This window comes from Hermetia illucens, chromosome 4, assembly GCF_905115235.1.
Source record: "Hermetia illucens chromosome 4, iHerIll2.2.curated.20191125, whole genome shotgun sequence".
NCBI lineage: Eukaryota > Metazoa > Arthropoda > Insecta > Diptera > Stratiomyidae > Hermetia > Hermetia illucens.
Genome location: NC_051852.1, coordinates 128,687,250 through 128,705,644, shown reverse-complemented (window position 1 = coordinate 128,705,644; position 18,395 = coordinate 128,687,250). Strand labels below are relative to the sequence as shown.

Below are 18,395 nucleotides of genomic sequence, written 5' to 3'. Positions count from 1 at the left end.
CGTGTGACAGACAGACTGATTTTTACCAGGTTTTGTTTTACATTATTTGTAAAACACCTTTAAAAATTCCCAGATTCACTTATCACTACCCGCATTTCTGCGTTGCAGTGGTCATTTTGATCAATTGCATCTAAAATATAAGATACATATGTAAAATATCTAAAAATATTCATTCATTCATATACTTATGGATGTATTTTTAGCAATTATTTTAGGCATTATTCGAAGAATTCAATGCGAAAATATAAATTTAGAACTCACTAGTGCAAGTATTAGCACTTGTAGTGCAAACATATGATGCACTGAGCAAATCATTTGTATAAATTAAATCCTATTTAAAGACTTAATTTTTTTATTTCAGCAAATTGAACGCTAGGCAAAATAACAATTTATAATAGTAATACGGAAATATTAATATGCATTTTACTATTTATTATATTCTCAGAATACACGTGTGAATACATTTTATTGATGCAACTTTTCTAGTGACAAGCTAGCTTTCTGCTAGTCGCGGACGGGAATTAACACCAGCCGATCTCAGATGTATGAGAAATTTTCCTTGAACTTATTAAGTAAGATATGTTATTTTTATTTATCTAATCAGAGGTTGCGTGCATTTGCAATATGAAAATAACTCTACATTGATAGACATGATCTGTCAATTGCACTGCTGCATTGTTGTGAAGCAAAATGCAGCTTTTTGCCGCAATGACTTGACCAATCAAAAGATACGATAAATAGTGCAAATGGACCGAACAAGGAAAATTTCATCCCATTAATAGATTCAATTGACCCACAAATCCACAAGTTAAGTCAAATCTGAAATGAGGGAAACATGGAGCTATTATCATTAGACATTTGTGGTGGTACATATGTCTGTTTAGCTTGAAGGCGGAAATAGACGCTACGATATAAATAACTGGAAGATACTTAGGTGGTATAGTCAATAGGTGATAAGAACAAGGAAGAACGTTTGTTGGCTATGTACCTAGCTCATTTAGGCATTCAGTATGTCAAGCTATTCCATTTAGTGTGATCCTGATATTAAAAGTTGTAGATTGCAGCAAATATAGTGTCAGAAGGTTCCCACATATTTAAAAGGAGGGTGTACATTTTAGTCATGTGGCCTATATTCGGGGGAAATGAATCAAATGAAAGATCTCGAGTTAAGAGTTGAATTTTCAACCCCATCCTTGAAATCTTGAAAAGTTATGGACCCTCAAAGTGGTTTTTTTTTTTATCATCATGGTAAAGTTTGAATGTTCAACCCTTCCCTGTTAATGAGAGATAATAACATAGAGAGGGTATGCAATAGAGAGTGGAAGGCCTCCTCTCTTCTTCATCACCATCAATGGCGCAACAACAACAACCAGACGCCCCAGTTTTGCGTCGAGGTCCATCAATTCGATATCCCTAAAAGCTGTCTGACGTCCTGACCTACGCTATCGCTCCATCTCAGGCTTGGTCTTCTTCTTCTACCGTAGATATTGCCCTTATAGACTTTCCGGGCTGGGTCATCCTTATCCATACGGATTAGGTGACCCGCCCACCGCAAACTGTTGAGCCGGATTTTATCCACAACCAGACAATCGTGGTATCGCTCATAGATTTCGTCGTTATGTAGGCTACAGAATCGTCCATCCTTATGTCGGGGGTCAAAAATTTTTCGGAGGATTCTTCTCTCGAACGCGGCTAAGAGTTCGCAATTTTCTTTTGCTATGAACCCAGGTCGCCGAAGAATGCAGAAGGAATGGCAAGATCATAGTATTGTCCAGTAAGAGCTTTGACCCTATGGTGAGACGTTTCGAGCGAAACAGTTTTTGCAAACTGAAATAGGCTCTTATGGCTGTCAATAACCGTGCGCGAATTTCAGCGTCATAGCTGTTATCGATTGTGATTGTCGACCCTAGATAGGAAAATTTCTCAAAGTTATAGTCTCCTATCTCCATTGCTTTCGTTTGACCAGCGCGATTCGATGTTGTTCTTTCTTTAGTTTTTGGTGCTGATGTTGCCACCATGTACTTTGTCTTGTCTTTATTAATGTGCAGCCCAAGATCGTGTGGCGCCTGCTTGATCTGGATGAAGGTAGACTGTAAATCCCGGGTTGTTCGTTCCATGTTGTCAATATCGTCAGCGTAGGCTAATAATTGGGTGGACTTGAAGAGGATCGTGTTCGCATTTACATCTGCATTGCGAATCACTTTCTCCAGGGCCAGGATAAAGAGGACGCATGATAGGGCATCCCCTTGTCGTAGACCTTTGTTGATGTTGAATGGTCTCGAGAGTGATCCTGCTGCTTTTATTTGGCCGCGCACATTGGTCAGGGTTAGCCTAGACAGTCTTATCAATTTCGTCGGGATACTGAATTTTCTCATGGTCGTGTACACTTTTACCCTGGCTATGCTGTCATAGGGGGTTTTAAAGTCGAGGAAAGATGGTGCCACTGATGGCCATATCCTAGCAGTTTTTCCATCATTTGTCGCAGAGAGAAAATCTGATCTGTCGCTGATTTGCCTGGAGTGAAGCCTTTTTGGTATGTGGCAATGCTGTTCTGCGCATATGGGGCTATCCGGCCTATAAAGGTTGCGGAAAATATCTTATAGATGGTGCTCAGCAACGTGATACCTCTATAATTTCTGCATTGCGTGATATCTTCCTTTTTTATATGGGACAGATAATGTCTCGCTGCCTTATACTGTGAGCATCGGTTAATGAACGGCTAGGTGTAACCCATATTTAGCCAATTCGACGGTAATTCCACCGGCTCCTGACGACTTTTGATTTTTAAGCCGGTGGATTGCTCGGACGCTCTTCTATGCTTGGTGGTGGCAACATTTGTCTGTCGTCTTCAATTGGCGGGACTTCCTACTCGTCGATTCGACTGTTTCGTCTATACTTCGTGGTGGCAGTATTTATTCGTCGTTTCTAGTTGGCAGGACCTCCAACTCACCGATGTTCTGGTTGTTGAGCAGTTCATCAAAATACTCAACCCATCGCTCCAATATGTACAATCTGTCAGATATCAGATTTCCCTCTTTGTTTCGGCAGAATGAGCATCGAGCTGTATAAGGGTTCATCCTGCTGACTTGTTGGTAAAGCTTCCGCGCCTTTGGCGTTTGGTCCCTGTACTTTTCGAGTTCATGGACTTGTTGGTTCTCCCAGGCTTCCTTTTTCCGTCTATGAAGTCGCTTCTCCGCTGGACCCTCCTCCTCTCTTACCACTTTAAAAAATTGCAGAGGCCATCTTCCTTAAAAGGTCAAGGCTGCCCAAATGGGGCTATTTCCATTTGAAAACGGTAAAGATTAACTCCGAACCCCAGCCCCGCAAACAGAAATGTAAATCGTGGCGGTCAACCCCCTTATAAAGTTATGGCACTGGTATTTTGGTATCATCATAGTTAGCATCATCCTCGGGAAAGGGGAAGGAGTGGAGCGCAAGGAAGGGGCCTCCCTCTCTGGAGGCCTTTAAAATTCACAAAAATCACGTTATTTTCTGTATGAATATGATTTCATGATTTTCGTACTCCCATAAAATTTTGGGCCAATAGGTGTAGTCGTTTCCGAAAGAAAGGCGGATGAAAGACAGGCATGCACATCAGGCGTGGTCAGACTTCAAATCACGTGCTCCTCCAGATGGTGGATAGGACAACTATTGGTAAGTAATTATGGACGTAATTTTAATTTAGCCTGCGCATTGGTAGGTGTTTGCCTAGTCCTGTTCCTGAACCATTGGATACGGAAAGGACACTCAGAACATTATCATGAACGAGGCGAGAAGGATAAGATTTACGATGCAGTAACTCGGACCTCTAGTAAGGTGGCTTTAGGAAGTGAACATGTGGGCCTCCAACCGACAATATTCCTCTGCTATTGTGGCTCGTAGTAGCTAATTCTATAAGCAGCTTGAAAACCTACATGTTCGAGGAAGCGGCATTAGTTCTAGGAACCCTAACCTGATCTGAGTAGACAGAGTCGGAGAAGGTTGGAATTGTTTCGGAGAAGTTTATTGAATTTTATATCTTCTTCCAAACTTAAAGTGGGGGGAGGGGGGGGGGATGTTGGTCATGATAACTCTCTGAATAGCTCGAAATATTAGAAAGTAGGGAACACCACATGCAATTTCCAAGGAATCTGATCTGGAAGAGTCGGACTACCTAACACCTTGACTCCCCGGGTGGCTTAGTGATTAGAGTATTAAGCTGACACAATGGAAGGTCGCGGTTCAAGTCCTACTGGTGGAAAATGGATTTGTATCAAATGACCGAATTCGAATATTATTCGACTCTACTGTGGGGGGGGGGGGTACTTGCGTTCCATACTCAGGGGTTACCGTCACTGTCTAAAAATGAAGTGCTCTACCAAACGTGAAGGCAAAGGCTTGGCGCATTACGCTGTTGAAGAAGGCTTGGCGTATTACGCTGTTGAAGAAGGCTTGGCAATGGCAATAATGAATGGGTAGCTGATTCGGTAGGTAAAGTATCGTTAAGCCCGTGTCACAACCAGTCTGTATGGAAATGTATGAGGCAGTTTCCTAGTGGCTTCGTCTTGGGCGAAAATTGGCGATATATAGTTGCTATGCTCCTTCTCCTCGAGAACATGTTGATTAGGTTTGTATTGAGTGGAAGAGGAGGATTGTCGAGAGAGCGGGGAAGAGGGTGACTGTACGGATTCCCCATTTTTTCAGGGGTCCGGAATAGGAAATTTAATGAATAATAATAATAATAATCGTTGGCGCAACAATCCATGTTGGATCAGGGCCTTGAAGTGTGTTAGAGCACTTCATTCAAGACCGTAACGGTACACTACAGAACACTGTAGGAGGCAATGTGGTCAGCATTGCGCTCGACCGAGATTATTACCCTGATTTGACTCAGGTACTCATTCACAGCTGAGTCGACTGGTGTCCGACGCCAAATCACGATACAAATCCCACTGCCACCAGCGAGATTTGAACCGCGACCTTCCGTACGACAGCCTTGCGCTCTAACCACTCAGCTATCCGGACAAATTTAATGAATATAGAGATAATATCCGGGCAGTACAGTTTTCAACTCGGATTTTTCGTCTATTTTCGAACCCGGTGGACAATTTTTTTTCATTGAGGGTGTCAGAGTCTGAGATTTTTATAACTAGACACCCCTTAGTCTGCCTACGTTAATCTTTCTGAAATCCGAAATGTTCTTTTACCTGGAAATTGATAAGTCCAAGCAAAGATTCCGCGTGTCAACAGATCCAAGAGAAGTTGGGCCTCTTGCCGTTTAAGATTAAGTGATCTTCACGTGAGTATGGAAAAAGCGGTTTTCATTGTTCCTCTTTACTGATCACCTTTATTGAGCGGGGTGATTAAGTGCATCAGGCGTCTGGAAAAGCAGGTTATTCTTGAGTTTTTATTGGATCTTATTTACATATATTAAAATAAGCTTGTGCAGACAAAGTTTTATATCTTGATTGATTAGAGAGTAATCCAACAACCATACCAATTCGGACTCGAAGTGAAAACTCCCCTCTGTAAAATCAATGTAGTCTTATTAAAGTCTCTATCCCCTCGCTCTCGGCAAACCTGCCAGCAGTTTCACGTGTTCTTTTTTTAATAGAAGTATCTGCAATCCATGTGGGTTTAGTGACACTCCTTCTATTTGCGCCCGAATTTTAAGGAAGGGTTCGACAAATATGCCTACCTTGAGCTTTCCAATGTTTTTAATTTTTAATTCATTTCGGAAGGCAGTATGCTGATAGTCACTGGCTATTCAGCTCTGATTGGTACTAGCAACTTTGATACAGAGATTCATTGTGTACATATTTTCCTCCTACGAAAATTGGACAGAGGCATCCCACGTTTTAGGGCTCATTTTTTAAAAGTTTTTTAGTAAGGAACCGCCTTTTTGTATATCAAACTTCATTTTCCAGAACCCAAAGCGTACCGTGCAAACCTGGTGAAGCCATTTCGCCATGCACTTGTATGCTGCAGGTCGTAACTTAATTTTATTGAAGCCTCTATTCTGCTTTACAATTCCATAGAGATTGGATAACATTCCCCCCAAACCCACTTTCAGTAGAGCTGGCCACAGAAGTGAAACTGATGTTTGCTTCGTTCGAGGGTTCCCTGCTCCTCTTACTAAGCTTAACAACAGACTATGAATGGATTCCTCTGGCGTGTGGTAATCGCTAAAAAAGCATTTTTTTCAACAAGTCCCTCCACTCAGATGAAGATAGATTTTTTTACCATGGCTTCATATCAGTGTAATGAAGTCATTATAAATTAAGATGAAGACAGCGGTCGATGGATTGATAAGGGTCTCATATTGTTGAGCTCCCAATAAGTTTGTCAAAGTGCCATTCGTTTGTATGTCCGCTTGTAGAATAGTATTATATTCATTGTTATGTAGCACTTTTTTAGAATTGAAACTGACCTGAAGCAAAAATCTGAGAGAAGTATTATTTGGCAGCCTCTGCTTTGGTTTCATAATTAAACTAACCGCTTTATAACACTGTGTAGTCCTGACCTGCCTCCCACAAAACGCTGGTACGTTTAGCACAGGTCGACATTTGGCGAGGATTGCTTTCGTCACTTGGGTCTAGGGTAAAACTTATGAGTTCCCCTTGAAGTTGAACCATCACTCTAATTTTGTCAAGGTATCTCTATTCTGTCTCTCTTCTCTGAAAACAAAACTTTATTATAATCGGTTCTCTGTCTTTTTGTCACACGTACTTTTCTCATTAACTATTGCTCCTATTGTCATGGAATTTGAATGAAAATTTGGGACTATGAATTTCCACACATGCAATGAATTACATCGTTCCACGGTGAACTTAAGGGGTGGGGGTCCCCTGCACCTTAAAGACAGGGGTAATATTTTTTTTCCATTGTGCCAACGTATAAGGCCATGTGGTGTATCAAATGAAAGGTTAGTCGTTGGTACATTTTAAAAGAGATATTGGACATTGGATGCAAGTAGGAGAAGTGGGGAGGGCGGAGTCAATTACTTCAAGAATTCGTTCTCAAAAACTACTCAACCGAAAAATTTGAAAAAAGTGAAGGTAGTCCAGGCACATGATATCTAGGCCCCAAAATACTCTCTGATACGAATACCTGCGAATACCCTACCCTGGATCCGTAAAATTGCAGTAATATAGGTTTTAAATGTGGGGATATATACTGAAATCTTTAGTGGAAATCGTACTATTGTTTATGAAGTTATAGTTGGTCAAAATTGCGCCAAATTTCTACACCTTAAGAGATAAACTGTTAGTACCATTATTATATTCAACGCATATACACTACGAACTATACATGAACGGAACCACCGTGTACCCAAACATACCTATACAAAAAATCAACAAAACCTTTCATACTTGAAGCGTCGAGTTTTCGTGTTTTGACTTGTTTTGTTAGGAAAATAGTCCAGGCCTCTTATTTGAAGGAAGTAAGTGGACTAGAGGATCAATATCACAACTTTTACGTTCATAGTGCTTCCTTCCGCAGACCTGACGAGAGCAGTGTCCGAAATTTTGCCAAGGGCCAGTGCAGTTTTTATTTAAATAAATAAAAAATGCTCTCCTAGGGCTCGGATATCCTCCACAAATCACTACCCGTGATTTCAGTACTTGGGGTATAGAATGGTGAAATTTACTTATGAATACAACAAGCGTTGCTTTTGGAAGCTTTTAGGTAGTTGGAGATTACAATGACTAATGAAGGTAAAGGCCGTTTTTCTTGGTAATAAACTTGGATCTAAAAAACGAATCAATAGCTTGCACCCAAATGAGGTAGATGTCAAGCTAGTCTGCGAAAGCAATGGAAAGGTAAAGATTTACTGAGGTTTGGCTGGAAAGAATAATACCATATACCCGGTGCATTTTTCGATGGCGGTCAATTTAACAATGCCGAGACAATACTCATTTCTCAATAGACGTCTAAACTACTGGTGCAATAGTGAATTATCAGAACAAAAACAAGTGACTCCGATTGTTGTTTTATTAATCTGCGGCTGGTCTAAGAAAACGTCCGATCAGAGGGGTCGCAACAACTGGATTCCTTATCATACATTACTGGCCCCTTCTAATTGAGCTCCATTGTCATCGTCTCGAAAGTTAGTTACAGGTGGGTTCCCTCCGCGCCCGAAATAGAAATTTAATAGGCCGATCAATTTTTTTAGACCCGAGTTCTATTTTCTACATAATTTTCATCTCGGGCTCAGACTTTTTCTGCCTGGTCCTGCTCATACGACGCTACTCTCTGTCCACTTAAGGGGGGATACCTGTAACCGATCCAGGAAACTCCGACATTTTTTCATTTAAACATGTTTGTAGTCTTCCGTAAACCTGAAGCCCTGAAAGTTTCAGGGCGGAATTCGAAATAATTTTTAAGATATAGCTTTCCAAATGTCCGTGCCTCTACAGGGGAGAGAGTACCCACCTCCTCATAATGTTTTATATTCTGATCCGTTTTTGAACGATTAACTATTATATATATCGATATATATGCATACAATTAGCCTACAGGTGTATACTGACTTTTACGAGGAAACTTGAGGGTTACTGCATGGGATGGAATCGGTAAATGGTTGCAGGTCCTTACAATTATCAATTTTTCACTATCGAAACATTAAACGCGTTATTCTTAAAACAGTGTTTTTCAAATTGGTGTTGTTGGTGAACTACAACTGTACATATTTATAATAAATAAATAAATTAAAATAAAATTTGTGATTTTTTCAGATTGTGATTTCCTTGAAATAAGTGCAATATACCGCCATTTTGTTTTGTTAAGATTCAAATCAGTCAGAAAGAAATCAGAGTCAAGCCAAATTAAGCCCACATTATTCAAAATATTTAAAATATAGGATTCCAATAAGAAAAAAATCTGAAAATTGGCTTGGTCATTGTAGTTTACAGGCATCTCCTCCTTAAACTTTGTTTGGTGAAAAGTTATAGGGAAACTACTATAGTGAACCATAAATGTTAATGTGGGTGGTTCTTTGAACTGGGCATGTGGTTTTAGTTTCTTCCTTATTTCTTCCAAAGGGAGGTCCTAATGCATACAATGGTATAAATGCCATTACATGATTGAATGTAGCATGGAAGGCATTATTTCTGCACTATTCGGTTTAATCTAAGATATTTGATATGATTTGATAAGCGACACTACCTAATATTTTTAATCATTTTATGATTCTTCTCATAATAAAGGCATGTAGTATAGCTTTTACAAAGCATTGATAAGCTAGTAATAAGTTTCACGTGATTTAAGTTATAATGATGAAGCTTACCGTAGAAACATAGTATCGCCTTCAGAATGTTTATATTTTTATGGCATATCAAACAAATGCTTACTCAACAAAGATGTGGATAAACAAAAAAAAACCCAAACAAATACGAGTATTGTGCAAGCGACTTCTGTGTGTACTTATAATATATGGCGGCTTAAGAATTTAAGTTTACAATGCTATTGTAGCTTTTAGGCTGAAAGAAGGGTATTGTACTCATGTGCTCGTATGTAAATAAAAACACTGAAAAGAATTAATGAGTTATGGTAGGCAGAATTAGAAGGGTTTGTCACGAATTTTAATGGATATAGAATCAGATAAGGTAGATTAGCAAAAACCATTGCGATTAAGGCAATCTTAATCCTTTAATGATGTTCTTAGCCACTTCAAAAAGATTACTTTAAATTCTTGGATTTCAAAGTCCCTAGGTTTAAAATGTTAAACCAAATCTTGTCTCGAAATCACGGACGCCTCATAAGCATAATCTTTTATTAGACGCATAATATCCTTAGCCAGTTGCAAAATGAGGAAAGACATAGTAGTAGCACTAGATAAATCATTAACCCAGTGATTGCTTCGCATTCCGCGAAAAAAATACAATACAAGTCGGAACACTGGAAGTTGGCGCTTCGAGTATAAAGGTTCTGTGTTCATCTTATGTGAGAAATTTTCTATGCTCACTTTTCCAATGGTATATGCCCAAAAACCCAAAATATTCCTTCATATTTTTTTTAAACTACAAGATTACAGACGTAGATATTATGCACACCCTAAATAAACAAACATTACCTATTACCGATTACTGTATTCTATATGTATGCAAATAAATTAACCTTACACTCATTTTCGATTTACTTCATGCATAAAAGTATATATCTATATATATATATAAATCAATATAAAGTACGTATATTGATTACCGCTTGTTCAATGTACAAATATATCTACCTGAATTAGGCACTACCCCAAAACTTCATTTACACATACATATAAATACATACATGTCTGTTTCAAGTAACTGATATTGATATATAAACTAAAACGAAATGTTTCCCTGCGACCCCCCTTCATATGAGCTCACTTTGATTTGGTATTTTCGAATTGATATGTTATGATGAGGTCATACACGTTTTAGAATGAAAGTTTCACCTTCAATAACTTCGTTAATAATAGTTGAAAACGTATGCCTTATACTATCCCTTATACCTTTTGCACTTCTAGCATAAACTTAAGGGCGGTTTTCGGCTAAATTCCTTAAATATGCTAATATACTATTATTAACTTTATTTATGCAGACATCGGAACGGAATATATTTTGAAGCCTAGATTTCGTTTAGATAAACCACTATGATTTTTTTTCAGATTTTTCGGTTAGACAGGTTCTGAGACCGAGACCTGTTACACTTTTGGAGGGTCGTATTTTAAGCCCTCACTCCTCTACGTTTCACCGGAGTTCACATGGCCACATTCTGTGAAAAAAAATGTTGCACCATTTTTTCTTATATATGAACCCCCTTAACACAAAATGACGCTACTTTCTATATGCAAAAGGACCTACAGAATACAACTCTCGCCAAGTTTCGTGACAATCGGTCTAGCCGTTTCCAAATAAATCGAGTGTGACAGGGAGACAGACAGACCGACAGGCAGACAGACATCGACTCGATTCTAATAAAATTTTGTTTCACACAAAATTCTTTAACTTAAAAGTTAGACACAACTTCCTTTATATTGTGGGAGCTAGGTTGAATCAGTATATACACAATAAAGGAAAATGTATCTCCCCTTGATTCATAACGGATTTCGGAAACAAGAGTTAAAAGGGTTTTTTTTTTGCGTAGTAGATCCCGTCGGGGTTTCTACCCGATTTATGAGTAAGAACCCGTCTGGTAAACTTGAAGCTCGGATGAGGGAAGCAATAACTGCCCTAATAGATTAAGTGTATGAAAAAGAGACTCTCTTTAAGGATTCAGTGGACGTCCTAATACTGCGGCCAACTTGTGCATCTTCCACCTTCCTCTCTCTTCTCTTCTATTTATCGTAAAATATTGATGTTTAGAAAAACAATATTATTCGGTCAATTAATATACATTCGAAGAGGCCAATTTTATTCTTACAGCCCTAATATTCCAGTTCAGTAATTATATATTATATACAGATTTCAAGAAAGTGAATTAAACAAACTAACAAACTAGTGCTTAATATATAAATTTGGTAAGCCATAGTGATATTCACAAGAATGCTTTCTTCCCCATTGAGGTGAAAAGGGACAATAACCTTTCTGGTCTGGACATATCTTTGCGTCCGGTGAGTTGCGAAATGAAGCAGATGGCACTGGTTCTATACCTAATCGGAAATAAATACACGTAGCAGTTTTCGCTTAAGTGGTGAGAAACCAGGATCAAAATAAATCAAAACAGTTAATTTCTTTCTAAAATGAGATGTGTTATCTTATTGGTATATATGTATTTCAGGCACCAGTTGCGCTCTTCCTCAGTACATAATGAACTAAGGTTTTTGGCCTATTTTGTTTTTTAAATATTAAATTTTACTCAAGGATCTTTTAATAATAGTTGTACGATAATTGGGGGCGGGAGGATGATATTGCCCTGTATTGCACTTGCCACCTCTCTCAGAAGCTTCGATTTCATGTTGCCCGTTCCGTGGTTTAATCTAATTCGCGCTAACCTCTCTTGCACGTCTAACTGACAACAAATGTTTCGAATGTGATGCTGTGTCCTTCTTCTATGATGTGCCGTACTATCATTGATTTCAGCTTTGCGCGCCTCCTTTCTTTCTTCTTGGCCGTTTCCGTGTCTTTCTCGTGCTCTCCCCATACTTCAAAACCATAGGGAGCGTCAAAATAGGTAACTCGCTATCATCATTTATTAGCGACATCTTTATGGAGCGAATAGAGGAAAGTATAGAACAACTTGGTATTATACCAAGATTTTGGATCAGATGTGTTGACGATATTTTTGCAATTGGGAAACGAAACCAGCTTGAAACCATACTCAACAAATTGAATACGGTCCACAAGAGTATTACATTCACCATGGAAGTCACTACCCTTCTTGGACTTACTCATCATCAACAACACCGGAAAAATCGAATTCGACATTTACCGAAAACCAACATCCACGGAGAGAACCATCCCAGCAACATCATAACACTCCTTCTCACAAAAAATGGCACCGTACAACGCAATGCTCCATCGCATGCTAACCTCGCCTTTATAAGAGGAACGTTGAACAAAGAGAAAAGCCACATCATTGAAACTGCGGAGAAGAACGGGTTCAACAGAAAGATCATAAAAGGAATAATCAGTAGAAAAATGACGAAAATGGAAAGGAATACCCTGGCATCATTTGTTACACAAGCGGGACCATCTAAAAAAAGTCGAGTTCCTATCTTGTGTTGTACTTATCGCATCGGGTCATTCTATACGGCGATTTGAAGACGACAATCTATGCTACAGGTGTCTCTTTGACAATTTTATGATCGTACGTTTCAGTCTCAAGTTATAGCGCGTCAAAGATGGAGTCCACCAAGGAAGAAATTCGTCATATTTTACATTTTTACTACCTGAGAGGTAAAAATGCAATGAAGGCGCCAAAAAAATGTGTAAAGTTTATGGGGCAGCACAGCGTTGGTTCGATCGACTTCGTACTGGTGTAGTGGATGTCGAAGATACACCCCGTGCTGGTAGGTCAATCGTCGTAGAAACCGATAAAATCGTCGAAATCATCCAAGTAGTCCGGCATGTGAACATTCGCTCGATTGGCCAGGAACTGAGTAAGGACCATAAAACCGTCCGGAACCATTTGCAGAAGATTGGATTCCAAAAAAAGCTGGATGTTTGGGCGCCACACGAGTTGACGGAAAAAAATCTCTTGGACCGAATCAACGCCTGCGATGCACTGCTGAAACGGAACGAATTCGACCCATTTTTAAAGCGGATGGTGACTGGTTATGAAAAGTGGATCACGTACGAAAACCTCAAGAGAAAAAGATCATGGTCGAAGCACGGCGAGCCGGCCCAAACCATCGCCAAACCTGGATTAACGGCCAGGAAGGTTTTGCTCAGTGTTTGGTGGGATTGGAAGGGAATTATCCACTATGAGCTGCTCAACTATGGCCAGACCCTCAATTTGGTCCTCTACTGTGAGCAACTCGACCGTTTGAAACAGGCGATTGACTAGAAGCGGCCAGAATTGGTCAATAGGAATGGTGTTGTGTTCCATCAGAACAACGTTCGGCCTCACACATTTTTGATGACTCGCCAGCAGCTACGGGAGCTCGGATTGGATGTCCTATCGCACCTACCGTATAGTTCGGACCTAGCACCAAGTGATTACCATCTCTTCCGGTCCATGCAAAACGCTCCTGGTGCTACTAAGTTTGCTTGCAAAAACTGGCTGTCTGAGTTTTTTGCAAATAAGGAGGGGGGGGGGGGGGATAATGAAGTTGCCTTCTAAATGGCAACAAGTTTGGGAACAAAACGGTGCATATTTGACTTAAATCGGATAATTCTAAGTATTTTAAATAAAGCCTCAAATTTCGATCACAAATACGACATTTCTTTTTCCCCAACCCAATATAATAGAAGCAAATCTGGCCAAAGCAAAAAGGAGACCAACACATGCCTTCAAATCATTAGTAGCCAGACACATCATTGAGGAAAAACATACAATAACAGAGGATAACCTAAGGATAATTAAGGAGGTTAATGACTTCCGCAAATTGGACGCATTAGACAGTTTCATCATCCACAAGATACGAGAGGAAAAAAGAATTAACAGTGATTTAGGAAAAGTCAATAGTTGGCTTTTTGGGTTAATTAGGTAATAAAATTAACTAGCAATTAAGGTCTGGATTTAGGTATTTAAGGACAAGTTGGACCGTAAGTAGTTCACACAAAAACTCACTGAGAATGAAGACAACTGGTCCTCGAAATACCGGAAAATGAGGAATAAAAAACTCACTATTCGGCATTAAAAAATAAAATTTGTCTTTTTTTAAGGTTTTGTGTAAAATAAAACTTATTAAAATCGATTCAATGTCTGCCTGTCTGTCACACGCACTTTTCTCCAGAATAGCTTAACCGATCCGAACGAAATTTGGTAGACAGATGGGAACTATGGAATCCCACGCATACAGCCAGTGGCATAAATTTAAGTGTAGTTTAAAGGGGGGCTCCCCATACATGCAAAGGGCGGATTCATTAATTTTTTTTTTCACCGGATATAGTCTACTTATCTACTTATCTGCAGCCCTTTTTAAGGTTTTGTTTAACACATTTATGCCAAATCTAATCTTCGAGAGATATCCCCTTCCGGTATCTGCTCAAATAAATTTACTAATAGTATATTATCCGGATGAGTGGCTAGAGCACAAGGCTGTCGTACGGAAGGTCGCGGTTCAATTCTCACTGGTGGCAGTGGGGTTTGTATCGTGATTTGACGTCGGATACCAGTCGACTCAGCTGTGAATGAGTACCCGAGTCAAATCAGGGTAATCTCGGTCGAGCGTAATGCTGACCACAGTGCCTCCTACAGTATACTGTAGTGTATCGTAACGCTCTTGAATGAAGTGCTCTAACACACTTCGAGGCCCTGATCCAATATGTATTGTTGCGACAGCTCGTGCATACATACACAAGCCATACAAATAAGATACTGACGTCATAATTAACGAGAATAGTTGACATTCCAGTGAAATATTAAAATTCAATTCATGGAGAATCTAATTCTCTCCAGCCTTCTTTTTATATTTGATGTAGGCCTTTGTTTAAATCCCCATCCAGCGTATCAAGTCCCCATTGTTTCAGCCGGCCTTTTGGTCGCTTACCATTGACTTCGATGTTCAGAGCAATATTGGTGAGTGAATTCTCGTTAGCGGGAATTGCGTAACCACACCATCGAAAACGCCTCTCGCAGTTTTTCCACGATCTATGCAACCCCATATCGATCGTGGATATCCTCATTTCAGATGTGATACCCAGATCAGGCATTCGATAGAGCCAAATGGCGAAACCGATCACGACGAGCCGACCTCGCTGGTGAACTGGACAAAGGCTGAAGAAGAAGATGTGTTCAAAGCGTGTCACGCCAATAGTCCAATAGAACATCTTAGTCCCCATTACCGCAAAACGCCGTTCATTGTCTTTTATAGTAGGGCAATACTCAAAAGTATAGAGATACGTCGATCACAAAGAGCATGGGTTGTGGAATGCCACTTCATTCAAATTGCATTAATGCGTGAAGCACTTTCATTACGCAGTTCTCCATTGGCTGATAGCATTGACCCGAGATATTTAAATCGCTTAGTTCTGGCAGGTCACCGCCGCTGACAGAACTGAGCGATTTAAATATCTCGAGTCAATGCTATCGGCCAATGGAGAACTGCGTTATGCTCCTCACATAAGGAAACACAAAATCTTTTATACCTGAAGCGTCAAGCTTCCGGTTTCTCGACTTGTTTCATTATAAAATAAGCCGAAAAAACGGCACACACAACCAAAGACTCAACTTTTTTGCCTACAATCCTGTACCCTTCATAGACATTTTTTTCCCACTGATTATCTTAGTATATTGAATGGATCGGTCATCGAAAACTTTTTTTTAAATGAAAGCTTGAGGTGTGTATTGTTGAATTACCCTTGATCGGAGTTTTGTTTTTTCACTGGTTTCACTCACTCAAATACATCGAACGAGAAAGTTTTGTATATAAGGTTAGCTAGAACTGATATTTCTCCTTTTCTAATAAGTATGAAGCACTTGCTTTAATTATCATTATAGTTGTTATTTTAAAAGTGATAAGGCCATAGCAGCAGAAAGATCACCAAATCACAGCTAAGCATCCACAAGTGAACAACTCAATAAAATTGGCCTCCAAATCGTTGAGGTGGAAATATTTGTGGCATTAGCGTACAGAATATTTACGTTTCACTCTGACAGTATTCTTATATTAAAAATCATTCAATTAAGTTTCCATCAGATTACATTATTAGTTAAATAAATAAATCAGCAAATCAATTAATGAATTCAATATTCGATACGATGAAAGATTCTTTGCAACCAAATGCCTGCCTTCCCTACAATATTCATCGGCAATCAGTAGTAGCTTGCAATTAAATTAAGCATCAATGAACAATGATAATATACAATGTATTGTTTATCGCTACTTTCTTTGTATAAAAAGAATTATCAAACAATTTACTTCAATACGCTTACAGACATTTGCTGATACAGGAGGTTTATTAGAGTATCGGCCCTGAGCTGCATAAATATATGATAGTATTTCAATATAAAATGATAATTAAAGTAAGGGGAAAAGTGCAAGAAAGAATTAGTATTTTTTGTTGAAAGCTGATTTTATTAATTGCAATTATTTTACCTCTCGCTGGACGGCTTCTAATCTAAATCACCGTTTCAATTGAAGATAAGTGCACTAACTTCTCGAGCACTATGCATGCAAAACCGTTTTGAATTTTAGGAGTAGGAACCGGCTACACTATTGTATCTTCTTGGCTCATTACCAATCATTTCAAACTATTTGACAAAAATATTAAACACACATTTCCACGAATATCGCACTTAACGTCCAACAATTTAAGGAAAAACTTCACCCAAATGTCTAGAAATGACGGAAACAATTATTTTCTAGTTCACTTGGCACGATAGAAGTCATAGGAGAGAATTATTTAATTCACCTGAATTACATTTACTATCAGGTATACGATACCACTAAATTCCAGAGAACAACTAGTGGCACACTTGGAGTTGCGGATAGAACCAGGTAACTCGTTAACTTACAGCCAGAGCTGGAGTTAATGCAGTACTACTTGGCTCCCAGAAGTGCACAATGTTTAATATTTTGACGAGTTATTTGATACGATTCGGTCTTCTGATTAAGGAGAATTCTCATTTCTCTTCTAATCTCTGAATATAACTTTTAGCCGGTGGACAGAATATATAGTTCAGCGCTTCAAAACATTCTAGCCTTGCGGGCCACTGTCGACAGAAAGTTTATATGAATAGCACAACTTGACCGACATGAGTTGGCAAATATACACGCCAGAGACCATCTCAACTCCATTCGTAGGAAGAGAAGCGAAGAGACTCTAGCCGAATTGCTGAAAATATCTAGACGAATCAAAGTGGGGTGGGGTGCGAAACGATTTATAATTGAGTAGCTGGGATTCCTAATCTCAACTCATAATCCAACAGATTTAGATAAGGATGGTGACGTCAACAATAATCAGACAGGGCAGATTTAGGCATCGTTTGGTATGTTCGAACCAACTCAGCGTCTTCATTATGGATTTCGGGGTGTCTTTATTTAATTAACAATGATTATGTTAAATGTGTTCTAACAATACACTAAATCTCTTAAAACGCATGGTTTCGATGAGCCATGAATTTATCAAAACATTGGACTTCCCAGAGAGAAACATAAGTACGAGCACTCTACCTATGAGATATTGCATGAATCTAGTAGTGAAAGGAAGCTTAACAACTTACACATAACATTCTTGATGTCCTTCACAGAATATGTTGAATTTTTTTTAGCCTAGCTAGATACCCTTAAATTAAAGTTCATTTCGGAAAGTGGCAATCCATTACTGTCCTTGACAAAAATTTTACCACGTATCCGATCTTTCGTAGCGCCCTCGTGATTACGTTACAACTGCTTTTATCATCATCATCATCAACGGCGAAACAACCGGTATCCGGTCTAGGCCTGCCTTAATAAGGAACTCCAGACATCCCGGTTTTGCGCCGAGGTCCATCAATTCGATATCCCTAAAAGCTGTCTGGCGTCCTGACCCACGCCATCGCTCCATCTTAGGCAGGCTCTGCCTCGTCTTCTTTTTCTACCATAGATATTGCCCTAATAGACTTCCCGGGTCCGGATCATCCTCATCCATACGGATTAAGTGACCCGCCCACCGTAACCTATTGAGCCGGATTTTATCCACAACCGGACGGTCATGGTATCGCTCATAGATTTCGTCATTGTGTAGGCTACGGAATCGTCCATCCTCATGTAGGGGGCCAAAAATTCTTCGGAGGATTCTTCTCTCGAACGCGGCCAAGAGTTCGCAATTTTTCTTGCTAAGAACCCA

At 39.4% G+C, this 18,395-nt stretch overlaps 1 protein-coding gene across 2 annotated transcripts in view; it reads right to left on the bottom strand.

The window, feature by feature from the left end:
* The window catches only part of LOC119653683 (organic cation transporter protein), a 42,960-nt gene extending 25,825 nt beyond the window's left edge, over window positions 1–17,135 (bottom strand). The window contains exon 1 of one of the 2 annotated variants that reach the window (XM_038058544.1): window positions 16,664–17,135. The gene's annotated coding sequence lies outside the window, so the exon portion shown is untranslated. The remainder of the gene's footprint in view (window positions 1–16,663) is intronic. The other variant, XM_038058545.1, reaches the window with a different exon arrangement.
* Window positions 17,136–18,395: the final 1,260 nt, after the last annotated feature.